The following is a 13,289-nucleotide window of genomic DNA, read 5'->3' as shown; positions in this document are numbered from 1 at the left end:
CTATAACTGAACCCATTCATTGACTCAAAAAAAATGATCAAGACAAGGATCATTAATTCAATCATTGGGTCAACCGCAAGTACCTAGTCTTTAATTTGACCCGTGACGTCATATATACATTAAAGTATTATGTTGAAGATATTGCACATACAAATTATGGCTTAGTTATAGAAATTTCCAGTTGTTTAAAGTAATAATATGACTTTTCATTCCACTTTTTATAATTGATACGGTTTTGGCTAACGTACGACCAATGAACCATTGCTAAGAGAGGCCGTCTTACATGTTAAAAAAGGTGTAATCAATTTGGAAAACTGTCGAATTAAATAGAGTTGCAATAGTTGTGATTGTGTATATTCATATGGTAATTTAAGTATATTAATGGAGAAAAGGTCTAATTGATATCATTTGAAATTTAACCAAAAGTTCTATGGATTAAGACGAGAACGGATTAAAGTGTCATGCACATTACGTTTATATATTTTGATCACTTAAGCCATTTTAGTTTTTAAACAAGGGTAATTTTGACATTTTCATAGGTTCCGTTATGGATGATCATTTCAGTCACTTTGATAATTTAATCCAAACTATGAGAAGGTAACATATAGTTTTTAAAACTAGAGGATGGTTATGTGAAAATTAGCTATACCACAGGGGGTAAAATGTAATTTATCCTATTTTAAAGCTGTAAATACAAGGAGTGTTATTTTAGAAATTTTGGTCAAGTACATTATGCATTTTAGAGATTTAATTTATAGAAAGAAATCAAAACTTAACAAATATAAAGAAATGCATTAAAGAGTTAAAAATGCCACAATACGTAAGTAGGTTGGTGTAATTGTGTACAAAAAAGACAAGTAGAGTTGAAGTATAGAGATATATTGATTAATATGTGTCTACTTAATCACCTTATATATATGAAAGAGAGAATGTGTGTCTATGTGTAAATTTAAGGACAATAAATGTTAATTACTAGTTTATTGGAGATAAATATGTATTTGTAATCAAATTGAGTTTTGACATTACTTTTCTTAATTTTTAAAAATTTTTTGGCATTACTTTGTAATGTTGACATTCATATAACCTAGTATTCTTTAAACCGAATAGAATGTTCAACAGCCGAATAGTTCACTTTTTACAGGTTCTAAGCAACTGATTCATTTTTTGACCGTTGTGTGTTTTAAGCCTAAAAGTGGCAATGATAGTGAGACAATTGTGCATTTTATTTGATGGTATTTGGTCTCAATTTTGGCCACTTATTATGCAAAGTAATGAGTTCCTGCTCATAATTGGTTTTTGTGTTAGTTGTAGGCGATTGGTGTCAAGAATGGTGAAAAGAGGCCAATTTCCAAAGACTATTCATTCCAGAGCGTGTCCACATTAGAGACCGCAGAGTTACGTCCAAAAAGACGGATCGCAGGACTTATCCCTGGAAGCTCACCACTATTTTTGGGAGATTTGCTTTGCAGTTGCGTGGGATTAGGAAACATCTTCAGAGAATCTTTTGGCAACAACTCAAGGAGGAAAATAAGGGAAGCTACCCTTCGTAGATACAAACATGGATTTGGCTAAAGGAGTCGGCGGCGGAAAACGCTTTAAATAGAAGAGCAACGGACTAGCAGTTTATCTTTTATCTTTTATCTTCGTCTTTTCCCTCTAAACATGAGTGAGAGACTAGCGGCTATACCTTTTACTTTTTCATCAACTAAATTCCATTAAAGCTTTCAATTGCTTCATCGTTATGAGGCAAGGCTAGGTTCCTTTATCTAATTGAGGAATAATCAAGATCCGGTGCACGGACAATTGTGAGATCTTTTTAATTGTTCTGCGCTATTTTAAATTCTGCGTTAATAGGCATTTAATTATTCTTTGTTTTAATAGGCTATTATTGTTTGGATTTATTGGATTAATGTGATCAGTTGTTCAATTGTTTGAATAGTATACTGCCAATTAGGACGATGGTGCGTATCACCTAATTGTCTTAAAATTAGTGGCAAATGGCACAATTTCATTGCCTTGCAAGTAGTTTAATCTGTGTCGTAGGAATAGTTAATCTAGTTTAAATGAACCCGCGTGTGTGTTTGTTAACTAGAATTGGATCTCTCTAACTCCTAAAGCTGGGAGTAGATTAAATCCTACGTGCATATCTGGGGTTATCTATTTCACAAAGGAGTAGTTTAAGAGCATCTCTGGACTACCATACATTTAAGGAGAGATTGGTGGTTTGGCGGTTGTCAAATTGCTTTAACCAATTTACTTACGAACGTGTGAATTATTCCAGGTATCTATGATCAATTGCGTGAGCCGGTGCCGAAATTATTTCCTTGACTAGGTTGTATCAATTAATTGTTTATTACATTCTTTAGCTACTGCATTGTTTGCGAATTGAAAATTCAGTACCCTTACATCTTTAATTTGTCCTTTATATCTCTCTTCCTAAAATCCCCCCTCCCAAATTATCTGTGTAATAAATCTGCCAGTTCCCTGAGAAGACGACCCTACTCACCACTATACTCATTTAGTTTTGAGAGTAGGTATTGATATAAATTTTATTTTTGGTAGTTTGACAGCCACCAAATTTTGGCGCCGTTGCCGGGGAGCTGGTGTTTGAAGTGATTTATTACCAGGCTTTGTTTAGCCTGTGTTTTATGCCTCGATAGTCCCATACAGGAATACTCGAATTTGACCCAGAGATCGAGAAAACAGCAAGGAGGTTGACGAAGGAGACTAAGTTGCAAAAGCAACAAGCTTTAGCGGTACTACCCCCGGATTTGAACAAAATTCTGACTTAAGTGATTCATCAGTTGAATTGGAAACAGACGTGACTGAACCTAACAAAACAATTGCAGCCCAAAGGACTTTAAGGGAACTTGCAACCCCGAATGTTAACCAACAGCCACTGTGCATTACATATCCTGACACTGAGGAGGCTTTTGAATTAAAATCTGGATTGATTCATTTATTGCCTACTTTTCGTGGTATTGCAGGTGAAGACCCACACAAGCATTTGAAAGAATTTCATGTAGTATGTTCAACCATGAAACCGCAGGGAGTTACGAAAGAACAAATCAAGTTGCGTGCGTTCCCTTTTTCCTTAGCAGACAAGGCTAAGAACTGGTTGTTCTACTTGCCATCGGAGTCCATTACTACTTGGGAAGGACTGAAACGGCAGTTCCTTGAGAAGTTCTTCCCAGCTTCTAGGGCCGCCAACATTAGAAAGGAGATATGTGGAGTTAGGCAGGCCAATGGAGAAATTTTCTACGAATACTGGGAGCAATTCAAACAGCTGTGTGCTAGTTGCCCGCACCATCAGATCCCTGACCAGTTGTTGATCCATTACTTTTACGAGGGACTGTTACCCATGGATAGAAGCATGGTGGATGCAGCGAGTGGCGGTGCTTTAGTAAATAAGACAACGGATGAAGCCAAATGGCTGATCTCGAACATGGATGAGAACTCTCAACAGTTTGGAGTCAGATCTGAGGGAGTGACTAGAAGGGTCAATGAGGTAAATCATTCTGACCTTGCAAATAGATTAATGGAGCTTACTACCTTGGTTCGTCAAATGGCTATAGGGCAAGTATAGGCAGCTAAAGCATGTGGGATATGTGCTGCTCCTGAACATGAGACCGATATGTGTCCGACCCTTCAAGAAGACCCTCACGAGCAAGCCAACACCATGGGAGGTCTGCCTGGACCACCTCAAAGGAGAAATGACCCATATGCGCCCACATACAATCCGAGGTGTCGGAACCACCCCAACTTCAGCTATGCTCCAAAACGCTCGGGTTTTTAATAACCATTCCAGTAGAGACCGCCCGAACAGCAACCAGCCGCGTCTAATTCAGGTATGTCCCTTGAAGATATGGTTAAATCACTAGCTAATACAACTTGTCAAATGCAGCAGGACTCGCAAAGATTTTAACAAGAGACTCACGCCAACATTCAAAATTTGGAGGCTCAAATGTCACAACTGGCGTCTTCAGTGAGCAGTCTTGAGAATGGTAAAGGGAAGTTACCATCTCAGGTAATTCCCAATCCAAAGGAGAATGCAAGTGCAATGTTTCTACGAAGTGGTAAGGAGGTGCAATCCTCAAAATCGGAAGCAGTAGGAGTTGAAGATGAATAAGTGTACGGGGAGCTTGGGAAGGAAAAGATAAGCACCCCGCCAGATGTTCTCGAGACCGTTGATATTAACTCGCCTTTTCCTGGCAGATTGGCTAAGGCCAAGAAAAAGGAGTCAGAGAAGGAGATTTTGGACACCTTTAGGAAAGTTGAAATCAATATCCCGTTGCTGGATACGATTAGGCAGTTGCCAAAATATGCAAAGTTTCTGAAGGGGTTGTGCACTAACCAGAACAAGTTGAATGTCCAAAACAAAGTAAAGATAGGTGAGAATGTGTCAGTAGTCCTTCAAAGGAAGTTGCCGCAAAAATGCAAGGATTCAGGTATGTTCACGATACCATGCATCATAGGCCCGAAGAGAATAGAGAGAGGTATGCTTGATCTAGGAGCATCCATTAACGTTATGCTTTTGTCAATATTTAGGGCCTTAAACTTAGGATCTCTAAAAGATACAAGGGTAATAATTCAACTAGCCGATAGGTCAAATGTTTACCCTGAGGGTGTGGTTGAAGACATCATAGTGAAAGTAAACGAGTTTATCTTTCTTGCTGACTTCTATATTGTTGACATGAATGACAATAACTCAGTTAATTCAGCTTTACTTCTTCTGAGTAGACCATTCATGAGTACGACCAGAACCAAGATAGATGTGCATGAAGGCACCCTATCTGTAGAATTTGACGGGAAAACAGTCACTTTTAACATTTTTGATGCAATGAAATATCCAGATTATACTGAGTCAGTCAATTATGTTTGTATCACTAATTTCATTGTGCAAGATCACTTTGAGTAGAACTTTCTTGAGGACAAGCTGTAATTCGTGTTGCAACATAGCAAGACGAATGTGGAAGTAGAAAACGTGGATGATGAGGATACTATAAAAGCAATTATGTCACTACATTCACTTCCTGCATTTCCAGATAAGTTAGTCAACTCATTTTTACCATTGTCTACTTCTAATGAGAGAATTTTACCCTCTGTTGAACAGGCATCGGAGTTGGAATTGAAGGAATTGTCAAAGCATTTGAAGTATGCTTACCTGGGAGATCATGGCACTGTGCCGGTCATCATTGAGAGTGATATGATAGCAGTACACGAAGAAAAACTCTTACGAGTATTACGAGAGTTTAAACCTGCAATTGGATGGACGCTGGCAGATATCAAAGGTATAAATCCATCCATTTGCATGTACCATATTCTACTTGAGCCAGATGCAAAACCGGTAAGGGAACGTCAGAGGAAGCTTAACCCAGCCATGAAAGAGGTGGTAATGAAGGAGATTCTCAAGTTATTGGAGTTAGGAATTATTTTTCCCATCTCCGATAGTGAGTGGGTAAGTCCAGTGCATGTCGTCCCTAAAAAGACTGGAATTACACTTGTGCAGAATGAGAAGGATGAGTTGGTGCCAATGAAACTCCAAAATGGGTGGAGAATGTGTATAGACTTCAGAAAGTTGAATGCAGCCACAAGGAAAGATCATTTCCCATTACCGTTCATTGATGAGATGCTCGAGAGATTGGCAAGTAAGTGTTTCTTTTACTTCCTTGACGGCTACTCAAGATATTATCAAATTACTGTTGCCCAAAAGGACCAGCACAAAATCACTTTCACATACCCGTTTGGCACTTTTGCTTACCGCCGTATGCATTTCGGATTATGTAATGCTTCAGGAACATTTCAAAGATGCATAATGAGTATTTTTTCTAACATGATTGAAAACTGCATTGAAATATTCATAGATGATTTCACAGTTTACGGTGATTCTTTTGATCAATGCTTGCATCATTTAACAAAAGTTTTGTAGCGGTGCATTGAAACGAATTTGGTCCTTCATTATGAAAAGTGTCATTTTATGGTGAAGGAGGGTATTGCCTTGGGCCATGTTGTTTTATCTAAAGGTATCGAAGTTGATAAAGTAAACGTTGATTTGATTGCGAGCTTACCTTACCCTACTAATGTCAAGGAGATTCGTAGTTTTCTTGGGCATGCAGGTTTCTACAGACGATTCATCAAGGACTTCTCACGAATTACACATCCATTGTCCCGACTACTTCAAAAGGAGGCACCATTTGATTTTGGAGATGCGTGTAAAGTGTCCTTACACTAAAGAGCATGTTGACCACGACACCAATCATTCAACCTCCGGATTGGAGCCTATCGTTTGAGCTTATATGTGATGCCAGTCAGTATGCGGTGGGAGCTGTGCTTGGTCAGAGAAGTGGAAAGTGTAGTCATGTCATTTACTATGCGTCAAAAACATTGTCACCGGCTCAATGCAACTACACCACCACCGAGAAGGAGCTTTTAGCGATTGTTTTTGCTTTTGAAAAATGTTGATCGTATTTGTTGGGATCGAAAGTAATAGTTTTCTCTGATCATACAGATTTGAAATACCTTTTGGCAAAGAAGGAGTCCAAGTCAAGACTCGTTCTTTTGATACTCCTGCTGCAAGAATATGACTGGAAGATCAAAAATCGAAAAGGGGTGGACAATTTAGTGGCAGACCATTCGAGCCGATTGATTCGAGAAGAAGAAGGAGTGCCCATATCCTAGATATTTCCAGACGAACACTTGTTTCATCTTAGAGGTGAGGAATCTTGGTATGCTGATATTGTTAACTTTCTGGTCAGTCACAAAATTTCAAGTAGTATGAGTAAGAATAAGAAGAATAAAATAATACAGGACTCTCGATATTACATTTGGGATGAGCCTATTTGTAAAAAATAGACTTGCAAGATAACAATGGAGAAATATCTACCAGGTGTTGAGTTTGTGTAACAATAAAATCTTACTCACAAGAATATAAATGAGTATAGTGACAACTAGGGTCGTCTCCACAAGGATTAGGGGAATTTGTTTCTTTTCAAGTGAAAATTAGTTGGGAAGTTTTGGAAAATTGAAATTAAAAATAAATAATAACAATAATTAAAAATAACTAAACTAAAGCAAATTAAATTCGAATCAAGGATAAACGAGCTCTAACCAAAGATATAACTTGAGAAATGGTTCATACAACTGATCATCAATGCAAGAATTATTTCATCTATTCGTTAATAAACAGGTTACAGTTGCCAAAAAAGCGATGATAACCAACTTTTCCTTATTGTCTCAATAGTTAAGATACGCCCGTTAACTACTTCCCTAACCAAAAAATAACCCTACGTAAATCCGTAGAATTTAATTTCTTGATTGTATTAAAAACTAGAAAAGCCCTATTCTAATAAAAAAATACACTGCTAGGATTTATTTAAATTAGATCATATGTCTCCCTAACATGAAATCAATCACATTAATCGCTACTAATTTAAGACAATTAAATAATTACGGATTTAACTATCCTAACTGACAATAGTTTGTCAAGTTGAATTAAATATCGAGCGCCCATGATATCCAAATAGTAAAATAATCATAAGAAATTAAATTAGAAAATATATGATACTAACGAATAAAAGAAATTAATAAAATAATTAGATCTCACAGATGTAGATTAACCAAATCCTTTTTATTCTTCGGCTAGAAAAGAGAATTAAGTGTTCATCGCGTGGAAAATCTCCAACGCAGAAGTATAAAAAAAAAAAGAAAGACATGCAGCTATGGGAGAGAACCAAAGAATCGTTGAGGCCGTCATATTTTCCTTTTTCTAGCAAAGAGTCCCGATCCCCCTTCAACTTTACTTTGGCTTCGAAATACCAATCAAGAAAACCAACCAACCAAAGACTTCACTCTCTTCAAGTTTCTTTCCTTTCCTAAACTATTAATATTTCCTAATTTCCCTAAGAAAAAAAAGCTATGTCCTAAATCGACACAAGACAACTATTGTTTCCAAATACAAAACGAAAAATGAATATCTTGGAAAAGGACTTCAATTTAAATTGGGAAGCCACAGTTAGGGTGGTTATTTATATTTAACCTTGGGTGAAAACCATCACCGATTAAACCCAAAATCAATATGGCGATTATTAAGAAATAAATTACTGAGAAAATTGTGGAAACGTACCTGGATTCATATCGACAAACTGATATATGAATCTCCAAGAGTATTGGGGTGGCCTTCCAGGTCAACACGTATTCGCCGATCCTTGAGAGAGCCATTTAGTATCTCTCTGGTATCTTTCCTGACGACGGGATATCAGGTAAAAGCTACACTTTGTGGCACTAGAAAATACGACAAATAATGATGAAATGTGTGACCTGGGGACCATAACCCTATTTATAGGTAACATTCCTGTTACCCTTTGGAATCCTATTTCAGCCCATCATAGAAATAGGAGCCCTTAAATTTCTACACATTAAAGGCCCACACCCTATTAGATACATTAAACCCAAACTATATTTGATCACTTTAATTGGATTTAACCTTAATTGACAGTTTGTAACACATAATTATTCACATATAAGTCCAATGTTGGATTAAGGATTCAACAATCTCCCACTTGGACTATATGTGTAACCTTATAATTATGTTTCGCAATTAAGCATGTGAGTTCAACTTTACTGTCATTGTCATAATGTATCTGTAACCAATTCGGTTCATCAATCATACCAACATAGGATCAAAGCGGCTTTTGTTACAATTTCGTAACTCGACCCATCAATGGTCACATATATTGATATAATTGAATGACATGAATCATGATGTGGATGTGTAGCATGGAAATTTCATGTAATGTGATCAAAACATGTCTATTTTCAACTGGTCCACCTTAAATTTTATGAGATCAAACCATACCAAAGTTAGAGTGCAAATAAATCCAAACTTTATTTATGCATAAAATATCTTTAAATCATTAACAACCGAAAAGTATCATAAGAGTATTTAAAATAACAAACTCCCACTAAAATTATACATCATTTAATAATATTACACCCATACAAGCAGTATGCTCATGAAACATTTTGGGTAGAAATCCTTTAGTAAGCGGATTCGCAACCATGGAGTTTGTCCCAATATACTCTATCGATAACTGTCCGCTCTGTACTCTTTCTTTAACAGTCAGGAACTTGATATCTATATGTTTAGATTTCGTCGAGCTCCTATTATTATTATAATATAGGACTGCTGATTTATTGTCACAAAATAATTTGAGTGGTCGTTCAATACTATCCACTACACGTAATTCTGTGACAAAATTTCGCAGCCAAATTCCTTGATTGGATGCCTCATAGCAAGTTATAAACTCTGCAACTATAGTAGAAGATGTTATGATGGACTGTTTAGCACTATTCCAGGAGATGGTACCTCCAACCAATAAGTAAACATAGTTTGACGTTGACTTCATAGCATCTTGGCATCCAGTATAATCGGAATCAGTATACCCAATGATCTCTAACTCATCTGACTTCCGATACGTGAGCATGTAATCCTTTGTTTTCTGTAGATATCGTAAGACCCGTTTGGTTGCTTTCCAATGATCTAATCCAGATTACTCAAATATCTACCCAACATTCCAGTAATGTACGCAATATCCGGACGCGTACATACTTGACATACATTAGACTCCCTACTGCTGACGCATAAGGAATCTTTTGCATCTCTTTTTCCTCAAAAGCATTTTGGAACACTGTTCAAAACTAAATTTGTCTCCTTTAGGCACAAGTGTGTCACCTGATTTATAATTTTGCATGTCATATCTTTTAAGAACCTTTTCGATATAACCCTTTTGTGATAGTTCTAAAATACCTCAAGAGCGATCCCAGTGTATCTGTATATCTAACACAAAATATGCATCACCAAGATCTTTCATCTCAAAATTCTTTATTAGAAATTTCTTGATTTCATGCAATAGACCAATATCATTGCTGGCAAGCAAAATATCATCAGCGTACAATACCAGAAAAATATACTTGCTCCCACAGAACTTATGGTGTATACAATCATCTACTAAATTCATTTCAAAATCAAATGAGATGAACACTTGATGAAATTTGAAATACCATTGTCGAGACGCTTGTTTGAGCCCATAGATGGATTTTTTAAGTTTGCAAACCATATTCTTTGGATCTCCTGATATAAAGTTTTCTAGTTACATCATATAAATTGTCTCATCAATGTTACCATTGAGAAACGCTGTCTTTATATCAATCTGATGTAACTCAAGATCGAAATGCGCTACTAATGCCATAATAATTCTAAAAGAGTCCTTTGAAGAGACTGGAGAGAAGGTTTCTTTATAGTCGATACCTTCTTATTGTGTAAATCCCTTGGCGACAAGACGAGATTTGCATCTTTCCACATTGCCTTTTGAATTCCTTTTGATTTTAAATATCCATTTACAACTAATAGGTTCGTCCTTCTGCAATGGGACAAGATCCCAAACATCATTGTCCTTCATAAATTTAATCTCCTCATTCATGGCATCGATCACTTTTGAGAATTTGAACTTTTCATGCTCGACGGAAGTTGATTGGATCATCTTCCATCAATCCAAGTCATCCTCATGTTTTTGAGAAAAACAATGTAATCATCTGGCACTGCACTTCTACTTTCTCCAATGGATCTTCTTAATAGCACTGGTTCTTGGAGAGGAAGAGTTTGTTCTTTTATAACAGTTTGTTCTTCGACATTGTCTTGATTTATCATGTCATGATCTTGTTCAGGAATAGGATCCTAAACAAGATCAATGACACCTGTGAAAATATTAATATATTCATCTTTAAAGACAATGTCCCTTACTGTATTTTCTCCCCTAAACTCGACATCCTCAAAGAACCGGCATTTCCTGTATCAAAAATTGATTTAGTTGTGAGATCATAAAACTTGTAACCTCTGAATTTTTCAGAGTATCCAATAAAATAACAACTAACTGTTTTTGAGTCCAGTTTCTTTTCATTTGGCCTGTAAGGCCTTGCCTCCACTGGACACCCCCAAACATGCAAATGCTTTAAACTGAATTTTTTTTCTGTCCAAAGCTCATAAGGAATTTTGATAGTTATTTTAGTTGGAACTCTATTAAAGATATATGCTGTAGTCTTAAGTGCTTCACCCCCAAAGTGACTTTGGTAAGGTAGAATGACATATCATACTCCTTATCATGTCTTTAAACGTTCTATTTCGTCTTTCAGCTATGCCATTCATAGTGGGTGAACTCGACATAGTGTATTGTGGGACGATACCGCATTCCTCTAGGTATTTAGCAAATGGTCCTGGACGTTATTCACTTGAACCGTCATATCTACCATAGTACTCACTACTACGGTCAGATTTGAAACTTTTAATTCTTTTATTGAGTTGATTCTCAAGTTCAGCTTTAAAATTTTTGAACACATCCAGTGACTGTGACTTTTCTGAAATGAGATATATGTAACCATATCTTGAAAAATCGTTTATGAAAGTTATAAAATATTGTTGACCATTCCAAGCAGATGTAGGAAATGTTCCACAAATATCTGTATGTATAAGTTCTAAGACGTCTAAGGACCTATTGATTTCAAATATTCTTTTGTTGATTTGTTTCCCCTTTATACAATTAATACAATCATCAAAATCTGTAAAATTCAAGAGGTCAAAAATTTCATTTGACACAAGTCTTTTTATTCTCTGTTTGGAGATATGTCCCAATCTCTTGTGCCATAATGTGGCTGAATTCTCATTGGTTAATTTTCTTTTTACTCCTCTAGTACTCAAATGCAGAGATTCATTAAATGAGGCAATGACATCAATTAAATATAGATTATCGTAGTGCATTAAAGAACCAGAACCAACCAATTTTGAATCATGAAACAATTCAAAATTTTCATTTCCAAATGAACAAGAATAACCAAGGTTAGAACAAGAATAACCAAATGAAATTTTCTAAAAGACGGTACGAAAAATGTCTCATTGAGATCCAAATAAAATTCGATTTTTAACAATAATCTAAAAACTCCAATTGTCTCAATTTGAACTATTTTGCCATCGCCCAAATAGATATATTTTTCATTATCATAGGCTTTCGGCAATTCAGGCAACCTTGCATAGACACACTGATGTGAGTTGTTGCATCAGAATCTAACCACCATGTGTGTCTAGGTACTGAAGTTAAATTAATCTCAGAACAAACCAAATTAAGAAGCATACCTTTCTTAGCACGCCAAGCGTGATAGTTGGTGCAATACTTCTTTTTATGTCCTTCAACTCCGCAGAAGAAACAACTATTCTTTCCCTGATCATATGATTTCTTTTGTTGTTTCTATTGTGGCGCTGTACCTGCAGCTCCTTTTTTCTTCTTTCTCTTAAGTCCCTTACTTTTATTATTAGTGGTTGACACCAAATGGGTACTTTCTATCTGATCTTACTTCAACCTTTTCTCTTCCTATACACAGTGCGAGATGAGTTCATTTAGAGACCAAATCTCCTTTTGACAAAGGTAACCGATATTTAGAGTTCATATGTCTCCTTTATTTAAATAAAGGTAACCCCATCTCAAGATACCGATATTCCATTAATATTTTATCTTTGGACAAAAATATTTACTTTTAAGTGATATCTTGGTGCAATAATAAATACTGATAATAATATGTTAAAAATAAATTTTTCTTTGGGCCAATTTATAAATCACATGTAAAATTCAAATAATTATCACGTATTTATTACCACAAGTGCACATGTAATTTCATTAAATATTGACCTTCCTTTGGGCCGATCAATATTCATAAAATTACTAGTACCCAACTAATTATATTTTAAAATAAATTAATTTTCATAATAGATGTCACTTTGGTGGCATATTATTTCAATTAATTTATTCTAAAATATATATAATCATACCAATATTCAAATTTAAAATTATACAAATTAAACAAAAATTTTGATCAAAATCAACTTTGGTCAAAACGTGGTCAAACCAATCAAATTGGGTCAAGACTTATTAGACCAAAGGTCCATATCCATAATTTGACCCAAATTTATCATTCAAGCCCAAAATTTTCTTAAAGTCCATAATGTCTTATAAAACTATACATTTAGTGGGCCAAACATATGGACCTTAATAGGTCTTGAATGTCTTATTTAACTTTATTAGGGTTCATTTAAATTAAATAAGCCCTAATTTCCTTAACATAAATATAGACATATTTATTCTTAAACAAAGAAACAGGTCAAAGAGCTCAAGTATTAACCAAATTAATATTATAGACAGAACATTGAAACACAGAATGTTTCCTTGTCAATTTTAATCCTTAAAGTG

General features: G+C 35.6%; 1 non-coding gene across 1 annotated transcript; it reads right to left on the bottom strand.

The window, feature by feature from the left end:
- Positions 1-3,208: 3,208 nt before the first annotated feature.
- Positions 3,209-3,315, bottom strand: LOC113748479. Its single transcript, XR_003464337.1, has one exon. It is a non-coding gene; the product is annotated as a small nucleolar RNA R71 (small nucleolar RNA).
- Positions 3,316-13,289: the final 9,974 nt, after the last annotated feature.

This window comes from Coffea eugenioides, chromosome 9, assembly GCF_003713205.1.
Source record: "Coffea eugenioides isolate CCC68of chromosome 9, Ceug_1.0, whole genome shotgun sequence".
NCBI lineage: Eukaryota > Viridiplantae > Streptophyta > Magnoliopsida > Gentianales > Rubiaceae > Coffea > Coffea eugenioides.
Note: the sequence above shows the minus strand (reverse complement) of the source record. Positions and strands in the feature narration are given on the sequence as shown.